This window comes from Chlorocebus sabaeus, chromosome 26 (genome assembly GCF_047675955.1).
Source record: "Chlorocebus sabaeus isolate Y175 chromosome 26, mChlSab1.0.hap1, whole genome shotgun sequence".
Classification (NCBI taxonomy): domain Eukaryota; kingdom Metazoa; phylum Chordata; class Mammalia; order Primates; family Cercopithecidae; genus Chlorocebus; species Chlorocebus sabaeus.
Window position 1 is genome coordinate 14,336,464 of NC_132929.1, and position 24,159 is coordinate 14,360,622.

At 41.9% G+C, this 24,159-nt stretch overlaps 1 protein-coding gene across 3 annotated transcripts in view; it reads right to left on the minus strand.

The window, feature by feature from the left end:
* The window catches only part of RASGRP1 (RAS guanyl releasing protein 1), a 77,099-nt gene that overhangs the window by 39,231 nt on the left and 13,709 nt on the right, over nt 1-24,159 (minus strand). The window lies entirely within an intron of this gene.

Genomic DNA, 24,159 nt, shown 5'->3' on the forward strand with positions numbered 1-24,159 from the left:
CTTTCACCATGACAGCCCACTCACTTGCCAGCTAGCTTCCAGTTGGGTTAGCCATTGGGAAGCACCAGCAAGACATGGGAGTGGAGGGAAGTCAGGATATTTGTTTTTCATTTTCTCTCTGCATTGACACCACTCCCCTGACAGTGACTACAATGAATGATCACACTGGTTGGTCCTCCCTTCCTGGCACCAGCTCTCGTTGGATCTAATACTATTAATGTCCTTTGACCCACTGGCCCCAAGGGTGGTAATGACTTCTGACTATTGATAGTTTCTGGGTACATCTCTTAATTCCACTCTCATCTCTGTAAGTAGTCCCTTCATTATAGTGTCTTCATTTATACAAACTGAATTCTGTTCCAGACTGGGAACTTCAATTATTCAGGGCAAAAGTATCAAATGAAAGAATATACATGAATTTTGTCATCTGTATTGCTCGTTAAAATACATGAGATTAAAGGGGTTATCATGTTCATTCTGCTTCAAGTGTACCAAACGGCAAATGAAGGACAGTGCTTTTGGGCTCAGGATTCAGAAGTCTTGGCTCCTCAAATGATGACCTGAAGTCATATCTCTTGAGAAAATATAAGTGGCTGGGCACAGTGGCTTACGCTTGTAATCCCAGTGCTTTGGGAGGTCAAGGTGGGAGGATCGCTTGAGGTCACAGGAGTTTGAGGGTACAGCGAGCTATGATAACACCACCGCACTCCAGCCTGGGTGACAGAGCGTGAGGCCATCTCAATAATTTAAAAGCGTATATATTAAAATTAAACGACAAAATATATATACATATATGTAAACTGACAGTGTCTTTCGTCTTCCCATCCCCAAATTCACCATTTCACTGGCACTCTGTTGCCCTTACCCCCTGCCCTCCTCTGTTAGCATGGAAGGCCAACACTTCACTGTGCTCTGGGTCTCCCCCTTTCTCAAGGACATTGATCCTGCATTTGTCCATTTTCTCTCCCACAGCATCAACTTTTCTCTCTGTGGGTTTATTTCCACGGTCATTTAAATATGACTCTGCATCTCCAATTCAAAACCAAGTAAAACAAAACAGAACCTTAAACTCTCATCCTCTCTAGCTACCTATTTCTCCATTCCCATTTTTAGCAAAACCTCACTGTTATCAGCTTCTTTTCTCCCATTCACTTTTCAATCATTCCGTTTGACTTCTGTGTCCATTATTCCACTAAATCTTTTATTTTCGAAGTTACCAATCAGCTCCACACTGCCAAATCCAATAGTTACGCCTTGGTCCTTATCTTACTTTATGACTCAGTAGCATTCAACCCAGCACAACCCAAGTTGATGACTCTCTTTCCTGGAACACTTTCTTCTCTTGGCTTCCATAACATCACACTCTCCCAGCCTCTCTCTCAGGCTCTTCTTCTGTCTCCTCTTTTTCTGCTGAGCTTTTAAATGTCAGCATGCTCTGTGGCTGAGGCCTCCTGCTGCTGCTTTTATTTATTGACAGTTTTTAAAATTTAAAACTTCTGAAATTTTCAATTAAAAATAAAACTTTCACTTCTTTATTCTAGATGAATTCGTTTAGTCCCTTGGCTAAAATGCCATCTATATGCTGATGACTGCCCAACTGGTCTCTTCAGCCTTCACTACCCAGTTAGTATGTCCGGTAGCCTACCTGGCAAATCCCATTCAACGTCTAAGTTCCAACTTAACTCATTCAAACAAAATTCCTGACCTCTTCCTCCTCCGAGTTCACTATTCTTCGCATCTTCCTCATCTCCAGAAACGGCACCACCAACCATCCTCTCAGTAACCCCAACTACAAACCTAGGCATTATCCTTCATTGCTCATGTTCCTTCACATTCAATCCATCAGGAAGTCTTGATTCTACCTCCAATATATATCTCAAACCTGCTCATTTCTCTCTATCCTTGACCTCACCCTAGTTGTAGCCACCATGATGCAATGACTTCATCGAACTCCTTGCTTCCGCTCTTGTCCACCTACAATCTATTCCCTGTACAGCAGTCAGGACTGAGCTTCTGAAACCCATAAAGCAAGTCGTGTACTTAGTACACTTCAGGGGATTCCATTCCACTTGGAATAAAACAGACCCCTTACTGTGGCCAAAAGAGCACTACATGTCCTGGCCTCTTTAAATATCATCCACTTCACTTCATACCACATTACTCCTCTCCACACGTCTAATTATACCTCGAACACTCCCAGCTTATTCCTACCTCAGGCTGTTTGCATTTGCTATTCTCTTCAATGTAGTCTTTCTTCCCTTGAATGATTGATGCCATTTTGATCTTAGTTTTAATGTCACATCCTCAGAGAAGTCTTCTCTAAACTACCTAAGGTATTCCTTACCCTGCCTGAGTTTTCTCATAGCACTTATCATTATCTGAAGTTATCTGCTTAATTTATTTAATTTTTTATTTTCTAAATCTCCAGTAGAATACAAGCTTCACGAGATGTGGGCCTTGTCCATTTTTCCCACAACTATATTTCCAGGGCCTAGAATGGTACTGACACATGACTCATTCAACATTTCTTGAGTAAATGAGTGAACTATGTCAAATAGGAAACACCTTAACTTTTTACATATATTTAGAAATTGAGTTTGCTTTTGTCATTACCTATTTCATTTGTGAAATATACACATTTATTTTCTTCTTGGTCACAGTTTGCAAAAGAAATTCAAAGTTACAATTTGGTAAATCATTTTTATAAAGTGTTCATCTAGCTTGGTTATAGTTTTGTAAATCTTTCATTAATTCTTCTAAACTTGTACTCTGTCCAGGTAGGGTATTACTTTACGTTTTTTGGCCCCACATAATTTCCATAATAATTATTTCTTGCCACAAAAATTCTGCATAACCAACCACCCCAAAACTCAGTGCCTTAAAGCAGTAATCACTGACTTTTGCTCAAGCTTCTGTGAGTTGTTCAGATTCAGCTAGTGCAGGCTGGGTGCCGCTAAGGGCCCTAGCCTACATGCCTGCCAGCTTCCTTGGGCCAGTAGGCTAGCGGGGGTAGGTTATCTCATGATGATGGCAGAACACTGATGGGTAAAACTGGAAATACCCAAGGCCTCTGAAGCCTAGGTTTGGAGCTGGCATACTGTTTCTTCTGACTCATTCTGTTGGCCAAAGCAAGTCACACTACTGAATATAAAGTCATAGGGCAGGAACTTCAAAGTCACATGGAACACATCACTAACATAGAGAAGGTAAAAAGTCAGGGGGCAATAATGCAATCAAACCTACCACAGTTACAAGGGGTGACTTTTCAATGCAGCATTTGACAATACAGTCTTTACAATGTACCCTTCCTCACAGGTAGCAGTGTTCATATTCCTGAACACTATGGTGAAACTACAGTGAAAAGAAGAAACTGTGAAATATACTTGTAGGGTATGCATTAGAATGTTCACATGAACCATGGAACAAAAGCCAGCTTATTCAGTATGGATAGCATCTAAAACTGGCCATCTCAACTTTCCTTTATGGCTGGCTAGCATCTTCCCATGGATGCTCATATATGAGGAAAAGGGACTTAGACGTGTCCTTGTTGAGATCAAAACTAAGTCACCTATGGAAGGATTCCAGGAACTAAAGGGTTTGCCATGAAGAAAACTTGGGGAACAGATTAAAATTGTCTTCAAATATCTGAAGTGTTCTTCGTGGGAGTATGTTTAGACTTGTTCTGTGGGGCCACAAAAGGCAGCACTAGAGTAGATGGATAGAAATTACAGGAAATACGATTGGGCACAATGTGTGGCAGAAAATTCTAACCATTAGTACTGTCTAATGATGGAAGCATTGCCATCACAGAGATATTCAAAAAGAGCCTGAAGAACAACACTTAATAAAAATTATTGTAATTAGCATAGCAGCTATCATTTATTGAAGCCCTACTAAATACCAGGAGCTGTGCTAAACACTTTAACCATTTTCTAATTCTCAACAGCCACCCTGCAATGTTGGCATTGTTCACAACTCACAGCTGAGGAAATCAAAGCATAGAGAGATTAGGTAATTTGCTCTAGGTCAAAGAGACAATGGGTGGAGGAGCTGGGACCTGGCCCAAGGTCTTTCTGATTCCAGAGCCCCTTCTCTTTCCACTATACCTGGCTGCATGCTGAATTACCATTTGTCAGGATAAGGAATTCAAGAATAAAGTGGGAGCTGAGCTTTACAAACTCTTCCAGTCCTTATGGCTACAAGTCTAAGAAATCTCACTAAGGTCACAGCCGCTGCACATTTTGTGAAATAGCTTTTGTACTCTGGTGATTTCTGAAAAACTCTTGTGAGCTTTGGTTGATTGATACTAATCTTAAAAATTGCCTTTAAGAACTCAGGGTTCTGTGCTTAAGATTCACAATCATATTCACACTTCACTTTTACCTTGCACCGCTTCTTCCACAGAGTTTCAGTGATGTTCCCACAATGCGGCTTGTTAATCCTCACATGGTGTCTGTGGGAGTGAGTGCTGGCAAATGGTAAGGCCGGGAGAGGATGACTCACTCGGCAATGGGAGGCAAAGATGTGGTTAGGGAAGCAGCAGACAGAAACACTCTCTCTACACCCAGTCCAGAACTCCGAGGTAACTCCTCTCCAGTCCTGGTTCTACTTTTCAACGAGAGAATGGTTCATTGTAGTCACCTGCCCTCATTCCCACCACCAGCTCTCCCACACACAAGCTCCAGCCTCTATACAATCTCATGAGGGATGTGTCCCTTCCTGCCCTCATTCCGTACAGCATGCACGTCTTCCTTTTTGAGAGGAAGAGGCTCCCTTTGAAAGACAAGACTTTCAAAGCGGGTGGTCAAGGAAGATCTACCTTCCAGGCTGCTAGATTTTATTTTCATATTTTGAGATAATTGCTGCAAGCTGATTTAAATATTTCAATGAATAATTCCATTTTGTTTTCATCTTTAGGCTTTTTAAAATGCAGGGTGTCATACTAAAAATTCTAATAAGTAAAATGTGCAATGCATAATAAAATGTGCATATTTTTTCATTACCATCTGCTTCTCCTTACACTTACAGGAAAAGACTTTAAAGGGTTGAAGCCTCAGTGGGGTACACAATGTTGATCTTACATACTCTGCCATTTGACTAGGGGAGTAATGTACGCTGCTAGAGAAGCATATTAATTAAAGACTCACCCAACCTGCAGACCACTTGCTCAAGAAAACAGAAAAACCAAGTGGATTCTGGAGAGTCATTTGTCTCTGGGCCAACAGCCTATTTTCCACCATTAGACTCAGTGCTGGCATCCCATAGTTTATGAGATCACAGACAATCAGGGTGGAAAAGACTAGCCATCTTCTACCTTTTCTTTCTATCCAAATGCATTATTCCCTCCTAAAACCATCACAGGTAAGTGGTTGTCTAGCCTCTACTTGGACCCCTCCAATGAGGATACGGCTTCCTAACTATTCTGTATAACAACTGTTCATTCTACTTCAATTAGAAATAATTTTTTGACACCACTAACCAACAAGACAATGAATCCACCCTATGGAAAGCACTGTCCTAGGTACTAAAGGAGATCTGAAGAACTATATGAAAACTGCTGTCATTGCCTGAAATAAGCTGCTTGCCTGTGAGAGAGAAGACCTGCTCCCTGATGATCAGAGTCTCGTGAGAGAAAACTGGCAGAGGGTGGCGATGCAGACCCTGCTCCTTGCTGATAAGAGGTGGTGACCAGCTTTCCTACAGTGAAGGCTTGTCTGGGGGATGAGATGGAAACACCTCACTGCAAGATAAACATGAAACATGAAATCAAATGTCCAGGACCAGACAGCAGCTCCAGAACAGTCACTTCTCCTTTGTTTTGGTTTCCAAGGAAATCTCTTGATGTGTGAAGGGATTTTGAGTGTACCAGAGACAGATCGGTATATGAAGGATAGGCAAGCTGTCAGCATTGAGGGCCTAACACGAAATATCAGGTGTGCCACAACCAGAGGCCAGAGGGTGGCAATGGGAAAGCTAGGATCAGAAAACCTGGGGGCAAGGTTAGTGCAGAGCCTGTGGTAAGGCTGAGGTTGATGATGGAGGTCAGTCTCTCCAGAAACATGGATAGGCTGGGTCTAGGTTGAACCTGGTAGGTATATACACAGAATTCTGAATAACTAACTATGTGATAAATATTCCAAAGAAATAAAACCTACTTGTCAGCAAGACTATTACATTCATTAAATCCTGTTTGGAGAGTGTATAAAAATTGGCAAGCTGAAAATAAGCTCAGTAGTTTGTTTTCTGGTCGTTGTTTGTTGAGTGTTTTAGAAGTGACAGCAGCAACTTAGGCAGGAAGTGCATGTGATAAAAGAATGTGGTGATACAAACTTTGAACTTATATACCTTCTACGACCTGAGCCATTTCACACATATCACCAAGGCCACTTTGGTCTCTGTTAGTCCCCAGCCCCTCAAGACTCAGGGGAGGAGAACAATCAGGAGAAAGCAAGTGATCTGTTAAGGATTAAGTCCCGCCTCAAGGGAAGGTTGGAGAATCCATTATGGTTGCCACCAGCAGCATGCTTGTAAGAGTTTAATGAAAAGCTCTCCTGGGAGAGAAGTGGGAGAAGCCTGGTTTGTAGTGTTCACATATCTGCATGGTGTAAATACTTCCACTATGGCCAGTTTCAAGCTACCAACGTGGAGTCACTGAACATGTGGCTAGGAAGAGATGCTTGCAGTCAGCTTTCAGGACAGGTGTGGGTCAGCTCCAGCATGCACACACCTCAGCTGCAAGCCTCCTCAAGAGGGCTGGTGCTCGCTGGGCTTCCTTCTGTATTCCTTCCTGTCTGGTCTCCTTGCTCCCCAGGTGTTCCTGAACCCATTCCGCTCCTCATCTCACTCCTAATCTCATGCCCTCTGGGCCTTGCCCAGTGACTGGACGGTTAACCCAGATCAACAAATTCCTCTGCAGGAGACAAGGACTTCAAGGATGAATCCTCTCAGAGAAATCCACATTGCAACAGCAGTTTCTTGAAGTGGTTGGTGCCCTAAACCAAGAATAAAAATGTTAAGATAAGGTGAGAATTTGGGAGAAGGGAAGCTCAGTTCCTTGTAAAGCTTGTCCTGTTCTTCTTCTTTCTGGGATAACCTGGTGTGTCATACCCTGGCCCACGTAGAAGAGCCTGCCATATAGTTAGACTAGTGTCTATTTCTTGTCATATTACGGTGTCCAGGAATTTATGGAGCTCTGAATATCTTGGTTACAATTAGCTTTTAATTATTTACTTGTAATGACTGGGGGATACCATAACATGAACAATACACAAGCTTTAAATTAACCCTAACCTGCAATTTCAAACTTCTACAACAGGCCTTTAAGTGGAGTCTTACCAAAGCAGGAGAGGGGCTGGCCAGGCTCATCTATTCTCTCCCACTCAACCGCTGGGGCAGTGATGACAGCTGGTGCAACAACCAAAGCCACAGACACAAAAGGGAAAGATCTGGTTAACCAACCCCCAGACAAAGGTGATTTGTTCTAACCAAGCCTCCCCTCAACTCCTGCTGCAGAGAAGCCAACGTGGAAAAAGACTGGAAGGAAAAGAACCCGTGCTTCCTCCCTCTGTTCTGTTGATATTCAGTGTGCTGCTGGGGCCAGAGTAGTGGAGCAGGAAGGAGGAGCAGGCCCTTCAAGTTGCACAGCATCTAGGTCCACACGAACAGACCTGTACAAAATGGGCACATACCCACACAAACCATCCCTGAAGCAAGCGAGTGGCGGAAGAACCACACTATTCTCTCTGCATGAGAACACCTGATAATAGTATGTTACATTTTTGTGGCACTTAGGTTCAACAAACAGCTTCACCTGTGTCGAACATTTGCATTGTACAACAGCTTAATGCAGCAGCAGGACCATGGGCTCAAATTTAAAAATGCGAAAACCGAGGCAGCATGCCTCAGCCACTGTGAGTTGAGGCACCTCCACAAGAAGGGCCCTCTCACTCCCAGCCCAAGGCTCTTTCTTTAGCATGTCCTTCTCCTCGGGGCTTAGCAGGTAGGTAGGAATATACTGGGAAGAGCGCTACCATTTTGGCCATCCATGTTACATGGCTAGCCCCCTCAACCACACCTCTACTCCTTCTTCCTCCCCAGGGAGCCCTACACCCCCACAGACCCACCCAGCCTTTCTCACTGGAATTACAGTACATACTCTAAAAATGTCCTTAGAGTGCCTAACCCTTAAACCCACCACTTTTCATGACATCAACACAAGTCAGCTATTATTGGCACCATTTAGTCAGGACAATTGGAACTCAGAGAGTCTGGGAGCCAGTGGCCAGGGGGTGAAAATGCCAGGTCCCCTGAGAGCCCACCGTGCCTGCACTGGCCCACCTCTCCCTCTTCCCAGAGCAGAAGCACTCTCTACTGCCTCAGCCAAACCAGACATCAACAGAAACGCTCCTCCCCGGGCATGGCTTTCCTTCCGAAGTGTGAAGTGCTATGTAAAGAATGACCCAGATTTTTTGGATGAGCAATTGAAGTCTATAAATGTCTAACCAAGTGCATGAATTGCCTAAAGTGAGAAAGAGCTTTTAGCTGTATCGTCTCTGCTGAGCAAGACCGCTGGCCTTCCTTGGGGATTGCAGTCTCGATCTGGACTTGTCATGTCTGAAGAATCATGAGTCTGAGAAGTCAGGAGGGAAGTTGGTCCTCTTCAGTTCTGGAAATTGGACACAAGTCTGTGGGTGGGGTTTGAGGACTGGGGCTAGGAAATAAACACAAGGGCAGGAAGGAGGTACTGCAAGACCCAGGCAGACCCAGTGAGCTCACTCAGACAACGCCATGACTTCAGACTCTAAGAGCATCTGTTGAAGTCAGTGCCAACTGAATATACCCGGCGGCTACTTCTTCTGGGCCCCATCAAACTCTCTAGGAACAATGGAATTATCTGGCTGGGTAGTTATGCTACAGTTTGATTCTTTGATGAGCTGCCATACACGCAACCCCACGCTCACAGACATTGACCATTCCCATGCAGCGCTATAGGAATGAGCCAGGTAAGGGAAGAAGGAGCAATGGGGCTCTGTCTTAGCTTCCCAGAGGCACAGAGAGAGCTGCCAGCAGCTTGCTAGGAGGGGGGCTGGAAAAGGGCCAGTGGACCCAAAGAAAAAGAAAGAAACAAACTGGGAAGAAAATCTGGGTCAGGCTCTTAGCTTGCTTACTGGCACATATTTCTATCACGTCATTCTTGTCTGTTAAATTCTTGGCCTTTTTTTGCATATTTTCAGACATACCCAGTAGGCATGAAGAAGCAACTTGGGGAACTTCCTCAATACTTACACAATAAAATAATATAAGGCCCATCTGAGAATTACTGGTTAGCCATGACCTCAGCCTTCCTCAGACAATTTTTCTCAATGAGTGACTTTGTCCCATCAGACCCACAAGCCTAGATAACAGCCTCATTCCAGTGCATGACGGAATTGTGACAGTGTATGCTGACATAAAATAGAGATCCACTGACCATAGTCTTATGTAAAATACACTTTTCACCATAGAAACTGTCCTTCAATTGCTTATAATTCTCTGCCATGAACAGTCTCGTACAAAAAAAAAAAGATCACATCACCATGTAGGGTAAAAGTAACTGAGCAAAGTCTTCTAAAATCAGACAGAAATTATTCTGAACATTTCCTCACCCCTTCTTTGCTTGTGGTTAGGATTAGATGATGTTTGATTAAATACATAAAAATGCTTAGAAAACTGTGAAGCACTGTAACAGTAATGAATTATTCTTATTTCTCTTGCTAGATTTAATCACTTTTTTTTTTTTCTCCTTTGTTCTAGTTCATCCTTGGCTATTCTAGACCGGGACCATGATTTTTTGTCCCTTAACTCTAACCACCCCTCAAGGAGTGGCTGTCCACTGTAGTTCATCACTGTGCCAGTGAGACTGGACTTAGTTTCCCTCAAGCATGGGGTCCTCCTTGGCAGTTAGTTGGTGGTTGTGTTAGTCCGTTCTTGCATTGCTATAAAGAAAATATTATTTATAAAGAAAAGAAATTTAATTGGTTCAAGGTTCTGTAGGCTGAATAGGAAACATAGCAGCATTTGCTTCTGGGAAGCCCTCAGGAAGCTTACAATCATGGTAGAAGGTGAAAAAGCAGGCACGTCACATGGTGAAAGCAGGAGCAAGAGGGAGAGGGCAGAAGTGCCACACACTTTTAAAGGACCGGATCTCATGAGAATTCACTATCATGGGGACAGTACCAAGAGGAGGGTACTAAACCATTCATGAGAAACCTACCCCCATGATCCAGGCATCTCCCACCAGGCCCCACCTCCAATATTACATTTCAACATGAGATTTGGGCAGGAACAACATCCAAACTATATTAGTGGCCTTCCAAGCTTCCTTTCAATCCTAGGTTTTAAGTGCACTCCCCCAACCCCAGAACCCTCAAGACAATCTTAGAGTTTACGGAGGTGTTAGAGAGAGGTGTCCAGGAGGACCTGGAGAGCTACTCTGAAAGTGAGAACTGCACCGGTGACTCAGGAATCTCTTCCTATCCGAAGGAAACTGATCTCTATTCAGTAGTCAAGAGCTAAATAGGAATGTGCTTCAAGGAGCCAGGCATAGTGGCTCACGCCTGTAATCCCAGCACTTCGGGAGGCTGAGGCAGGCAGATTACCTGAGGTCCGGAGTTCGAGACCAGCCTGGCCAACGTAGCAAAACCCCATCTCTACTAAAAATACAAAAATTAGCTCGGTGTAGTGGCGGGTGCCTGTAATCCTAGCTACTCAGGAGTCTGAGGCATGAGAATAGCTTGAACCTGGGAGGTGGAGGTTGCAGTGAGCCAAGATCCCACCACTGCACTCTAGCCTGGGGGACAGAGTGAGGTTCTGTCTCCATAAACAAAACAAAACAAAAAAGAATGTGCTTCAGAACATCCTAAGTCATGAACTGATATGTTGTATCACTGTCCTACAGAAATAGCCAAAATACAACACTGAAACTCACAATGTTGTCACTTATTGGAAGATGAGGGAGACCAGGAGAAATACTTGGGATTGCTGGAAGAAATGCAGCATCTAACCAGAAGAAATGAACTACATTCAAGGTTTGGCCACCCCCCGGCTTCTCTTCTTGCTAACATGCTTGGAGCACTTCCTGTGTACCAGACACTGTTTCAACAGAGCCTTTACATATATTAACCCTGTGAGATAGGTGCCATCTGACAGACGAAGAAACTGAGGCAAGGACGTAAGATAATTTGTCCAAGTTTGCACAGCTAGTAAGCAGTAGACCTGAGATTCAACCCCAGGCTGCTTGGCTCTGGGACGGCCCTGATTGTTTCTGAGCCTCAGTTTGCTCTTTGCAGAATGAGAGCTTGATAATGTCCTATCCGCAGCCCTCCCAGCAGAGAAAGAATGAGAGATGGCACTCAAGATAAGAAAAGAGTATTAATATCATTTGAGGAGAACAAGGTTCTGAACTGAGTTCACACCACTGATGTCTGGTTAACGTGTGGGTCCCGAATAGTTAGGCTGCCTGACAGCTGTCACGTAGGCACATGAAACCCTCAGCCTGGTGCTGAAGTACTAATAACCTCTAGTTATTAGCGTTTTATGAATGATCACTCTCTCCTCACACGTTGCCTCCTCTGAGCCTCACAACTCTGAGAGATGGGCATTATTTGCATTATTTTATAGGTGAGGAAACAGAGAGAAAAGTGGTATGACTTGCATAGTCACCCATCTTATGAGTGACAGTGCTGGGACTTGAGTTCCACTCTTCTGAGGTAAACCCTGCCCTTTCCACCAGCTACCACTGCCTCTCACCCTGACAGTTGTCAAGACAAAAAGCACATCCTCCACCTGGGTATTGAGGGTTTCCAGAGCTGGCCTGCATGCTAAATGAGAATATAATAAATGCCACCATATACTGAGCCATCTACCGTGTGCCAGGTGTGGACTAGGCCATGTTACAGATATGTGCTCAGTATTTACTACAATTCTGCATGATAGATGTTTTCTGTTTCACACATGAAGAAACAGACTCAAGAGAGGTAGAAATAACTAGTTAACTTTGGGAGGCCAAGACAGGCGGATCACGAGGTCAGGAGATCGAGACCATCCTGGCTAACACGCTGAAACCCCGTCTCTACTAAAAATACAAAAAAAAAAAAATTAGCCGGGCGTGGTGGCAGGCGCCTGTAGTCCCAGCTACACGGGGGCTGAGGCAGGAGAATGGTGTGAACCCAGGGGGCGAAGCTTGCCGTGAGCAGAGATCGCGCCACTGCACTCCAGCCTGGGCGACAGAGCGAGACTGTCTCAAAAAAAAAAAAAACAAAAAAAACCCAAAAATACAAAAAACTAGTTAATGTCCCACAGCTAGGAAGTAGCAAGAAGGGGTTACAAATTATCACCCTGGTTATTTTATCATTATGATTCAGGTTTTAAAGTTATTAATACCTACCATAGGCCTGCATTGCCTTTTTATTTTATTTATTTTTTATTTTTTGAGACAAGGTCTCACTCTGTTGCCTAGGCTGGAGTGCAGTGGTATAATCATGGCTCACTGCAGACTTGACTTCCTGGGCTCAAGTAACCTTCTCACTTGAGCCTCTTAAGTATTTGGGACTACAGGCACACATCACCATGCCTGGCTAATTCTTTTTTATTATTATTACATTTTGTAGAGATGAGGTCCTGCTATGTTGCCCACGCTGGTCTTGAACTCCTGGGCTCAAGCGATCCTCCCACCTCGGCCGCCCAAAGTTCTGGGATTACAGGCATGAGTCACCGTGCACATCCCTGCATTGCCTTTTAAATGGGAATCCTTCAAGAGGAATTAAAAGGTTGTGTCTATTTTCTCTCTGTTCCGTACAGTCTCTAGTTCTCTGCTGTACACTGGTGCCATTTCCTTCATTTAAATCAAAGCATATAAGAACAAACAATGACACTGACTGGCAACTACCGATAAACACAAAACAGTAACTGGGCACTGAATATGAGGAAAGGGTGAAATGCATTTGGAAGAGAGAAGTAGCTAAGGATTTGCATCCCCAGTATCTGGAGATCTGAGGGCATGTGGGAAGGCGATGGTGAGGAAATTAAGACAGGTTTTAAGGAAATAAAAGGGTAAAAAGAGGAGGCAAGAAACTATAAGGACAAAGCAGGGACTAAGATTTAGACTGTGCCTTTAATCTATGTTAATGTCTCTGGCATTTCACTCCATTTACAGATCTAGGCAGAGCAGCTCCTTGCCATATGGTGACAATCAGATGAGTCTGAGATGCCCAGATATCTTTAAGGATCCTGAATTTCAAGGTCATTGTGCAACAGAACAAGGTGTCCTTAAGTGAGGAAAACTTAGGTTAAAATTCAAAAAGCTTTGTTAGGTTTTTGTTTTATCTAGGTTTTCCAAAATACATATACTGAAACATTGATATTTTTCAGGCCTAAAAAGGGGCCATCCTTGAAGGAGCTGATATTCTGAGTTTCCTTAGGACCTAACAGGTTGATTCCAGGATTTCTTCAGATTTGCAGTGTCCTGCTCAATTACTCAACAACTCTCCTTGGTTTGCTCCTGGGAGACTGCTCTGAGCAGAGCAGAGCAGAGCAGACCATAAGACAATGCTGAAGGCTGGGCAACCAACCCCACAGACGGGCACTAGAAATACCACCAGGCAACGCTGACTTACATTTGCATAACACTTTGTACTTTACAGAGTACTTTCACATGCATTATCTCATTTGACCATCACAACAACCTTGTGAGGTGGGTAGGGACTGTATCCATTTTACTGATGAGAAAGGCATAAAGACAGGGCTACTCCCCAGTCTGGCCAGCTGGTGTCTGATTGATGGGACATGTGCCAGGCTGGTTAAATATTTTGGAGGCCAGCTGTGGTGGCCTGTAATCCCAGCACTTTGAGAGGCTGGGGCAGGAGGATGGCCTGAACTCAGGAGTTTGAGACCAGCCTGGGCAACATAGCAGTACCTCATCTCTACTAAGAATAAAAAGAAATTAGCCAGCATGGTGGCTCATGACTATGGTCCCAGCTACCTGGCAGGCTGAGGTCAGAGGATCATTTGAGCCAGGGAGGTCGAGGCTGCAATGAGCCATGATTGTGCCACTGCACTCCAGCCTGGGTGACAGAGCAAGACCCTGTCATTCATTCATTCATGCATACATATATATACATAAATATTTTGAAAGTCACCCCTGGATAAATCACTAACCCATGGATAATAATACCATCAAGTGTCGGAGTTGGCATTCTAGGCTTGGCTTTACTCATCACAAGACCAGAGTTCTTTGCTCAAAGAGCACTGTGATAGGTACTGTGGGATTGCAGATATAATAAGCACCCTGTCCCAGCCTGAAGAAGCTACAGGCAATACTGCAATACAGGGTACAGTCAGAGCCTAGAGGGAGGGTCAACACTGGGGCAGTTCAGAGGAAGTGGAAAGTCAGATTTGACTGGAAGAAATGACTGAACCCTCATAAAGATGGTAGCATTTGAGATGGGCCTTGAAGGAAGGGTCAGATTCTGACAGACTGAGATGCAGGTGAGACTTTTCAAGACTTCCTGAGTAGCTTACCAACTGGGGTGGCAGCTCACCCATGAAGTACCTATAATCCCAGCACTCTGGGAGGCCAAGATGGGAGGATCACTTGAGCCCAGGAGTTCAAGTCTGCAATAAGCTGATACTGTTGCTGCATTCCAGCTTGGGTGACACAGAGGCAAGGCCCTGTCTCAAACAAACAACACACTCAACTAAAAAATAACAACAAAAGCAAAACAAAAACTGGTCCGACTGCAGTGGTGTTTACAACTAATTGATCACAACCAGTTACAGGTTTCTTTATTTCTTCTCCACTCCTGCTGCTTCACTTGACTGGCCTAAACAAAACAACAAACAAAAAACCACCAACAGAACTCAAAATAGATTCCAAGGCCTTACCTAATACCTACTCCATCAAGAGATCCAAGGGTGGAGCACGGAATTTGCATGCTTAAAAAGCTCCCAAGCGATCAGATCAAGTTTGATTAGACTGCTTTAGACCATGGAGTTCATCCTTGCCCTGGAGTAGATCTACAAGCTATACTATATGACCCCATGAAGACCCTTCCAATTTCTGAAATCAGCAGTGAAGCCTTTCACCTATTCTCAGGGCACCATGCAAGGGAAGTACTTAACACAGGTGATTTGGTGCCTGCCTACATTACAGACTCCTTGGTGGGGCTTGGTTAATTCTAATTTGAAAAGCATGATCAGAAATCAATCTGGTGTGAGCCAGATTTAGTATTTAGTATTCCATTTGGTTCCTTTTATTGATGCAATTTCTCTGCCAAGGTCATCTTACTTTACTTACATCTATTCATCTTACTTTAAATCCTCCAACATATTTATTTATAACAGCTGCTTTGAATTCTCTATCTACTAATTCCAAAAAATACCATATTTCTTTAATGGTATATCTGATGAGAAGTTTTCGATTTTTATAAAGTTCAATTTGTTAAATATATTATTTATGGTTAGTCCTTTGTGTCCTGTCTAAAAAATACCCTAAGTTTGCAAAAATATTGTCCTAAATTTCCTTCTAGAAGCCTTATTGTTTTAACTTCACATTCAGGTTAACATTATTTGTAGTTAGGTAATTTGATTCGTCTCATTTTTTGTGTATGGTGTGAGACACAGGTCACAGTTCATTTTTTTCATGACTGTCATTTGTTCCATCACTATTTGTTGAAAAGACATTCCTTTCTTCATTAACCTGCTCTGGTGCCTTTGTTGAGGATCAACTGACCATATATGTAGATTTCTTCCAGAACGTGCTATTCCGTACCACTGATATGTTTGTCTGTCCTTATATGTGTATCACATAGACTTGATTACTATAGCTTTATATTAAGTCTTGAAAACAGGTAGTGTAAATTTTCCACTTCATTCTTTTTCAAGATTTTGGTTATTCCAGGTCCTTTCATTTCCATATAAACTCTGATGACATCATCTGAAACTCTAGTCTTTTTTTTTTTCAGCCTTCTCTCTCTGAGATATTGACCTATCTTTGACCTTACTGATCTTTCTTTCTTTCTTTTTCTTTTTATTTTTTCACATCCATTGTAGAATTAAGCCCATCCAGTTAATTTTTCTTTTTGGTATATTTTATTTTTCAGTTCTAGAATTCCATTTGGTTCCTTTTATTGATGCAATTTCTCTGCCAAGGTCATCTTACTTTACTTACATCTATTCATCTTACTTTAAATCCTCCAACATATTTATTTATAATAGCTGCTTTAAATTCTCTATCTACTAATTCCAACATTTGTGTCATCTCTGAGTTCATTTCTATTGATCTTTTTTCTTCTGGTTATGAGTCACATTTTCCTGCTTCTTTTTCTGTCTTATAATTTCTGTTACATGCTGGGCATTGTGAGTGCAATATTGATCATTTGAATTATTAATATGTTCCTTTATAGTGGTATTTAATTCATGGGACCTTAAATTAATCCTGTTGAAACTCAGATTTAGGCTTCATTAGGGTGAGTCAAGATTAGCTCATATTCGAGGGCTAAAGTAGCCCAACTCCTACATTGCAGTCTTTTTCACGTCCCACCTGAATGCCCAAAGTGTTATATCACTCCGCTTTGGCTGGTTAGAACTGCATTATTTCCCATGAGACCTCCTTTAACTCAAAGACCCCCAGTAACTATTAGTGGTCAAAGAGTCTCATTCTATCCATGCATAGTTTAGTCTTTGGAAATACCTTCTCTCTTGTATGCTACTCCACAAATGCCAGCCATCTGAGAATCTCTGAACACAAACTGTTCTCTCTGTGCTGTGGTTTGAATGTCCCTCCAAAATTTGTTGAAATTTAATATTGTCATTGTAACAGTATTAGGAGGTGAGTCCTTTAAGAGGTGACTGGGTCATGAGGGTTCACCCTCATGAATGGATTAACTCCGTATCTTGGGAGAAGGTTAGTTACCTTGGGAGTTTGGCCCCCTTTTTCTCTGTCTCGCAAGCTCTCTCTCTCCGTGTGATGCCTTCTGCCACATTATGACATAACAAGATGTGGTCCCTTCATTTTGCACTTCCCAGCCTCCAGAATCGTGAGTCAAATAAATATCTTTATAAATTACCCAGTGTGGTATTCTGTTGCAGCAGCAGAAAACGAACTAGGATACTCTGCAAGGCAAGATGCTGCTCACTGGGCTCCAATTTCCTGTACCATGATTTGTAAAGTGCTCTCAGGGAGAAAGCCAAGAGGAGTTCTGAGTTCATCTCACATCTTTTTATTTTATCCACAGTCACATGTCTGTCTTGTTTTCCAAGACCCAAAAATAGTTGCTTCACATATTTTGTCCAGTTTCATAGCTGTTTGTAGCAGGAAAATAATTCTAATAACCAGTATTCCACTATGGTCAGAAATGAAAGTCATCGTTTTGATGTTTAATTTTTTTTTATGGGAAGTCCCAGTTCTTTGGTAGATTTAAATTTGTTTACCCTTTATATGTCCCACTGGAGGTAAATAACTCATACTAGCTCTTCTGTGGTTATTACTATTGAGACATACATACGTTTACATTATTAAGAAAACAAAGGGGAAAACCCACTTATTTGTCTTCTTTTCAGGTTCTGCCATCTTATATTCTCACAGATGTTATTTCTGTATAATTTCTTAACTATTTATCTCCTCTGCACTCTCTCTAGCCTTTCCATTCCCATCTTAAAACCCAGAAACTAAACTTGAATCTAATAGCATGCTGCACCCTAGTGTTTGGTCAGATCTTGGTCATGACAGACACTGCTTTGTATGCCCAGCACAATAGCCTTCCTTTAGGAAACGCTCCTTCCCCAAATTTCGTCATGTGGTTTTAGAGAGAAATGCTGGATTATTAAATGACTCCAACCCTGTGGCCACAGTTAATTCATTCAAGCAGTAGCCACCTGGCCAAATCTAAACCAATCAAAGTTCTTCCCTGGCAGTTTTTTTTTTTATTCACTGAACTTGAGGAAAAAAAATATTAAATCTCTAATGGTAAGAGATGCACGATTTACAGCTGTTAGTGCCATGAAGAAAACAAATCTTCGGTGAAAGAAAATGATGAGCTGACAAGTGGAGAGAAGCAAGTCAGACAGAGAAGAGACACGTACATACACAGAACATATGCAGTAGTCTCCTAAAAGTATTACAGTCCCTAATTTCAAGCACTCCTAAGGCCTGCAGGCATCCTGTACTCTTCCTGTGTTTTAGGTATATGAAATACTCCATATTATTTCTAATAAATTCCCAAAAATAGTTCTGGTTGGATATCTGTCATTGTCCTGATTAATATTTTGAAAAACGAGAGACTTTTCAGGTCTTCCTTATTGAACACTGCATTAATATAGCTCAAATTCATGTAAAATTTTAAATTATAACACTATCTTCTAGGCTCATAGCTGTTAGTGTCCATTACGACAGCATTCTGGTAATTTTTTTTTGACACAGCTATTCCAACCATCTTGTATCTCCATGATGTGATTTTGGATCCTCTGGCAAGCTGCATTATTAACCTGAAAAAGCCATACGCTAACACTTAACAGGTCTATACTAATAATGATTGCTACTGTTTTTGAGTATCTACTGCACAATGGAATTTTAAGAACACTTTTTTTTTTTTTTTTTTTTTTTTTTTTTTTTTTTTTTTTTTTGGAGACAGAGTCGTGCTCTGCCACCAGGCTGGAGTGCAATGGCACAATCTTGGTTCACTGCAACCTCCACCTCCTGGGTTCAAGCGATTCTCTTGCCTCAGCCTCCCAAGTATTCTATTGCAGCTGGGACTACAGGCATGCACCACCATGCCCAGCTAAGTTTTGTATTTTTAGTAGAGACGGGGTTTCACCATGTTGGCCAGGATGGTCTCGATCTCTTGACCTCATGATCCGCCCACCTCGGCCTCCCAAAGTGCTGGAATTACAGGCATGAGCCACCATGTGGGGCCATAAATTCTAACTTTCTAGTAAGATACCTACTTCACAACAATCCAGGGGAAGTATCTACTAACTTTCGGGTTGATAGAAACAGTCTCAGAAACATTAAGACACTTGTTAAGGGAATAAAGTTACTATGTGTCAGCATTAGGACTGGACCTCAGAATAGAATGGAGGTATTACTCCCTTAAAATGGAAAGGTTATTTTTATTGATGCAATCTCTAATTATTTTAACTTTTGGAAAGTTAATATTTTGGGGAAGACACATGACACTACTGACTCATGTTGAATTTACAATCTACTAAAATCTCTTGATATTTGTCATAAGAACTACAATTAATAGTTTCCCCCCATCCAGAACTTATAGGAAGCATTATTTTTAAACTTAAGTGCAAGACTGTACGTTTATTTTTATTGAAGTCCTGTTTGCCTAAGTTCTTTGTGCTGTTATTCACATTCCTGAATTCTGACTTACTAATTATACTATTTCGCACAGTGTGTCTAACCAAAAACACAGATTGTGTTTAAATCTGAAGAAAATGTCCAGAGCCACTCATAAATGGTTCACCTACAGAAGGATATCCTTCAATACTCACATCTGTATGTATGCACTTTGAGTTTGACTGTAAACTAGCTTTGAATCTGTTTATCATGTAGCCTATATTTGCCCATCTAACATTCATTTATTGACTTCATAACAGAGCCTGTAAGTTCCCACATGCATACTCTCAGACCTTACCATTGTAATGCATGCCAGCTCAACTTCCACCAGCCTGAGAGGTTACTGGACGCCCTTCACACTCCTACCTGTGTGCAGGGCAGGCCAAATGTGCTGGAAACTTAACACCCTCTACAAGCAGCCCTCAACCAATGACCAATGGGACTTTTTACATCAATACTCCAGCTCCTTTCCCCTGGATAAGTTTGGTCTGAAAAGAGCCTTCTACTCTGACTCCCAAAGTTGTAACTTGGTAATGCATCCTCCAAGAGCTGCCTTCCTATTCCCCTACCAGTTTTTCCTAGGACCACCTTCCAAAGTAAACTATTTGTACTTAAAAATCCTTGTCTCAGGATCTGCTCCTGGGAAAACTCAAACTAAGACGACCTTGTTAAATTTTCACCCAAAGTAAAACCGCCTTTACAAGTTTTTACCATTATTCTCCATATTGAAGATGAGCAAACAAGACCCACATGTGGTAAATGGCAGACTCAGCTTTGGATTTCAAAGACTGCCACGCGACGTGGCCTCCATAACCTTTTCACTGCTTGCTGAAATCAGCTGTGCCACAGTCACGGCATTTCCCTGCTCCCAACTGTGTGTGTGTGTGGGATGGGGTGGGGAGGAGAGCAGCACAGTCTCTTACTTACTCAACTCCAACTCCTGCCTCTGACAGTAGCATTAACGATTACAAGTTTCCAGGATTTTTTTTTTTTTTTTTTTTTTTTTTTAATCTTTTTGGATCCCCAGGAATTGAGCATCTCAGCGCTGACTGGGGAATGGGCAGTGTTATAAGGTGTCAAGTACATGACATGGGTGAATTATTTTCATGATGTGTAACCAAAGTAACCATTTTCATTCTTTATTTTCCTCTCCCTTCTTTAAAACAGACACAGTCACTCTATTTTGCCACCTAAGAAAATTTAGAGAAATGTCCTAAAATCCGTTTGAATTTTTTGTAACCCTAAATCATCTATTTTTCCTAGGTTTGAGGACACTTTTAATTTTAATATATTATTAGAGGTTGGGTGCGGTGGCTCATGCCTGTAATCCCAATACTTTGGAAGGCTGAGGCAAGCAGATCACTTGAGCCCAGGAGTTTGGGGCCAGCCTGAGCAACGTAGTGAGACCCTGTCTCTACAAAAAAATACACACACACGGGCACACACACATACAAATTAGCCAGACATGGTGGCACATGCTTATAATCCCAGTTACTCAGAAGGCTGAGGTGAAAGGATCACTTGAGCTGGGGAGGCAGAGACTGAAATAAGCCAAGATGGAACCACTGAACTCCAGCCTGGGTGACACAGCAAGACCCTGTCTCAAAAAAAGATTATGGAAAATTAGAAGCATATATACCATAATGAGCAAAACAATGTAAGGGACCTCCATGCACTCAGCCAGCTGCAACAACCGTCAGCATAGAGCAGATCTGGATCCATCTACACTCCTGCGAGTGTGTATGTGTACACACACACATGATTTTTAGAAAAAAGGTTCCCATACTAGGACTGGCTGAAATGTCTTTTAAGTCTCTTTTAATCCAGAGGGTCCTCCTCCATCATTTTTCCTTGCAATTTTGAGGGTGCACTTTCTCAGTTAAATGAAGCTCAGTCCATCTCAGGTAGACACTGGTAGTTGCTGACAAGGTAATGAGACTCTTAGGCACTGGGGACAGAGAGGGTGGGGGGATCACAGACATAATAAATGTAGGGAGCTTTTCCTTTAGCGATTCAAGCAAGGCCAAACAGTCATGTGGACCCCAGCATCCATTCCTGAGACCAAGTGCTCATCCTTGGCAATAAATGAAGACTGAGTCCAGTGACCAGAGGCGAGGGTCCTGTGGCTCTCATTTGGGAGGCAGCCCCTCAGAAATAGCAGTAACTCACAGTCTGGCCTGAACTCCCTAGGACTGGAGGTAAATGGTGAACCTAGCAAGGTAGGTTTGGATGAAGTAAATATGGAATCCAATTGTGGTGCTTGTGAACTGGGAAAGACGAAGGGCAGGGAGCGTGAAAAAGCCCCCATGCATTTGGCATTTAATAAGTGAATCCAAAATTAACCAATGATTAATTGCTCATCAGATTTAAGGATGCTCCACAGTCTGTAACTATATTCCAGCAAGATAGACTCATAGATGATTAACAGAGACATTTCTTGGCTTCCTGAATATTGTGGGTTCCCCCTTAAAATGAAGCTGTTCACAAGATTACAAAACCAAGTAATATACCATGCTTCAGATACATCAGTGAAGAGGAGACAGACATAGCTCCATTTGCTCCTCCAACTAGAAATCCTCACTTTCTGGCAAGGATATACCTTTGATAAGTTCTTGGATGGCTTCATCCCCAACTGCCTTACTTTTCTGGTGACTGCATTCTTTCTTTTGTTCCAAAACTGGCAATCCCTGCTTCCCTCTTCTCCTCTGCTTCCCTCTTCCCCCTCTAGTCTCTACTCCCTTTGCCCATTTCAATGAATCACTGATGTTCTTCTAAGTACATCTCCATCCTAGGCAGCATCTTCTGCTGGAAGGCTCTAGTAAGAACCTTAGCAATCTCTCCAGGGCCCTTGACCACTCTTTTGGGGGGGGGGGGGAACCAAATTAGACAACATGGCTTCCTTCACACCACTGCCCACCATCTCTTCTATGCTGCTGAAGAATGACACGTATACCAAATTGTGACATCTCTGTGTTTCTGCTATGTATCTCACCCAGTGGCTAACTTCGTAATATTCCCTTAGAAAGTTAACAGGCTGGGCACAGCGGCTCATGCCTGTAATCCCAGCACTTTGAGAGGGCGAGGCAGGTGGATCTATTGAGCTCAGGAGTTCAAGACCAGACTGGGCAACATGGTGAAACCCCATCTCTACTAAAAATACAAAAAGTAGCTGGCTCTAGTGGTGGACACCCAGCTACTCAGGAGGCTGAGGCCCAAGAATTGCTTGAACCCAGGAGGCAGAGGTTGCAGTAAGCCAAGATCACACCACCTTACTCCAGCCTAAGTGAGACTCTGTCACCAAAAAAAAAAAAAGAAAAAAAAAAGAAAAGAAAAGAAAAAAGTTAATACAGACAAAAGATCTTTTCTTGTTTCTGAAAGTAAAGTTTCTCTTCAACAAACCCCATCTCACTTTCACTATACTACAAAATAAAAAAAAAAGGTTCACATCACGAATTTTTAATGGAAGTTTTGTTTCCTTCATTTATTACAATTGTAATCAGCCATAGTTACTGCAATTAGCACGTAGCATTGAAAAGAACTGAGTACTCTTCTTTTCTTGTAATGTCTTTAATTCCTCATTACCACCATTTCAGTTGCCAAGCAACCTTCACTTTTATGTCCTATATTTGAAGGGACTAAGCAGAATTATTTTTAAAAAATCAATTTTAAAATGGAAGAGCAACCTTGTGTGCTAGCATACCTCTTTATAAATGATGATATTGATTTCAAGATCAAAATTGTTCAAGATATAAATTATGGAAAGCAAAAAGTTATAGTGAGTTTATTATCAAAAAGTCAAGGTGATTATAATACATGTAAGTATCCATAGAAGAGAATCAAGAAAGGCACACCTAAGAATGTTGATAGTGCTTATCATGCTCTTGATGGTAAAATGGGTAACTGTGGTTTTCTTCTTTTTGTCAGTCTGTATTTTCTACGTTCTCTGTGGTGAACATGAATAATTTTAAAAGTTATTAACATTTATAAAGTACGTATCAATGCTGAGGGAGAGTTAGATCTTTGTAAATACAAGAACTTACAAAATAGTGGGAACTAAATGAGACTACATGTGTAAAATATTAACATAAACACTGTGGTATTCACAGTAAATGTTCAAAAGTTAGCTATTACTAGTATTTTAAAAGTCTATGCTAGTGGTTGATCTTATGTATTATCTTACCACAAAGTCTATGTAAGAACAAGAAACACTCAGTCTATATTAATAATTTTTAAAGACTGAGTTAAAAATTTGGTGGGGTTTCTAGACTCTATCCTACGAATACTGACTCTTCAAATAGATCCAAAAGCACATTCTTAAAATATGCAAATTCCTGAAGAACTTTCTTCAAGTTTAATATCATGATGGAGACCCCCATTACACCTTCTCCCAGACGCTTTAAGTCTCGGAAATCATTTCAGTGGTATCACAGCGAGGGGAAACGGAGGCTCTGAGTTACAAAGTCACCAGTCCAAGCACTGTGGTTTTAAGGAAATGATAATCTGAGAAACAAAACTGAAGGCTTCTTTTTTTGCCAACTTATTGACAAGCTTGTATTGATCATCCACAACAACGTATGATATAGAATTAGACACTGGATTAAGCAAAACTGTGATTAAAATGACAATGGACTATTAATCAAATCTTTGGAAGAGGGATTTTTTTTTTAAGGTTTAGAATTTTAAAAAGATAAATAGAAATGGGCAAATTTAAATACATAAAAATACAAAGTTTCTATACATGACAATATCAAAACCAACATAAAAATGAAAATGAGAATAAA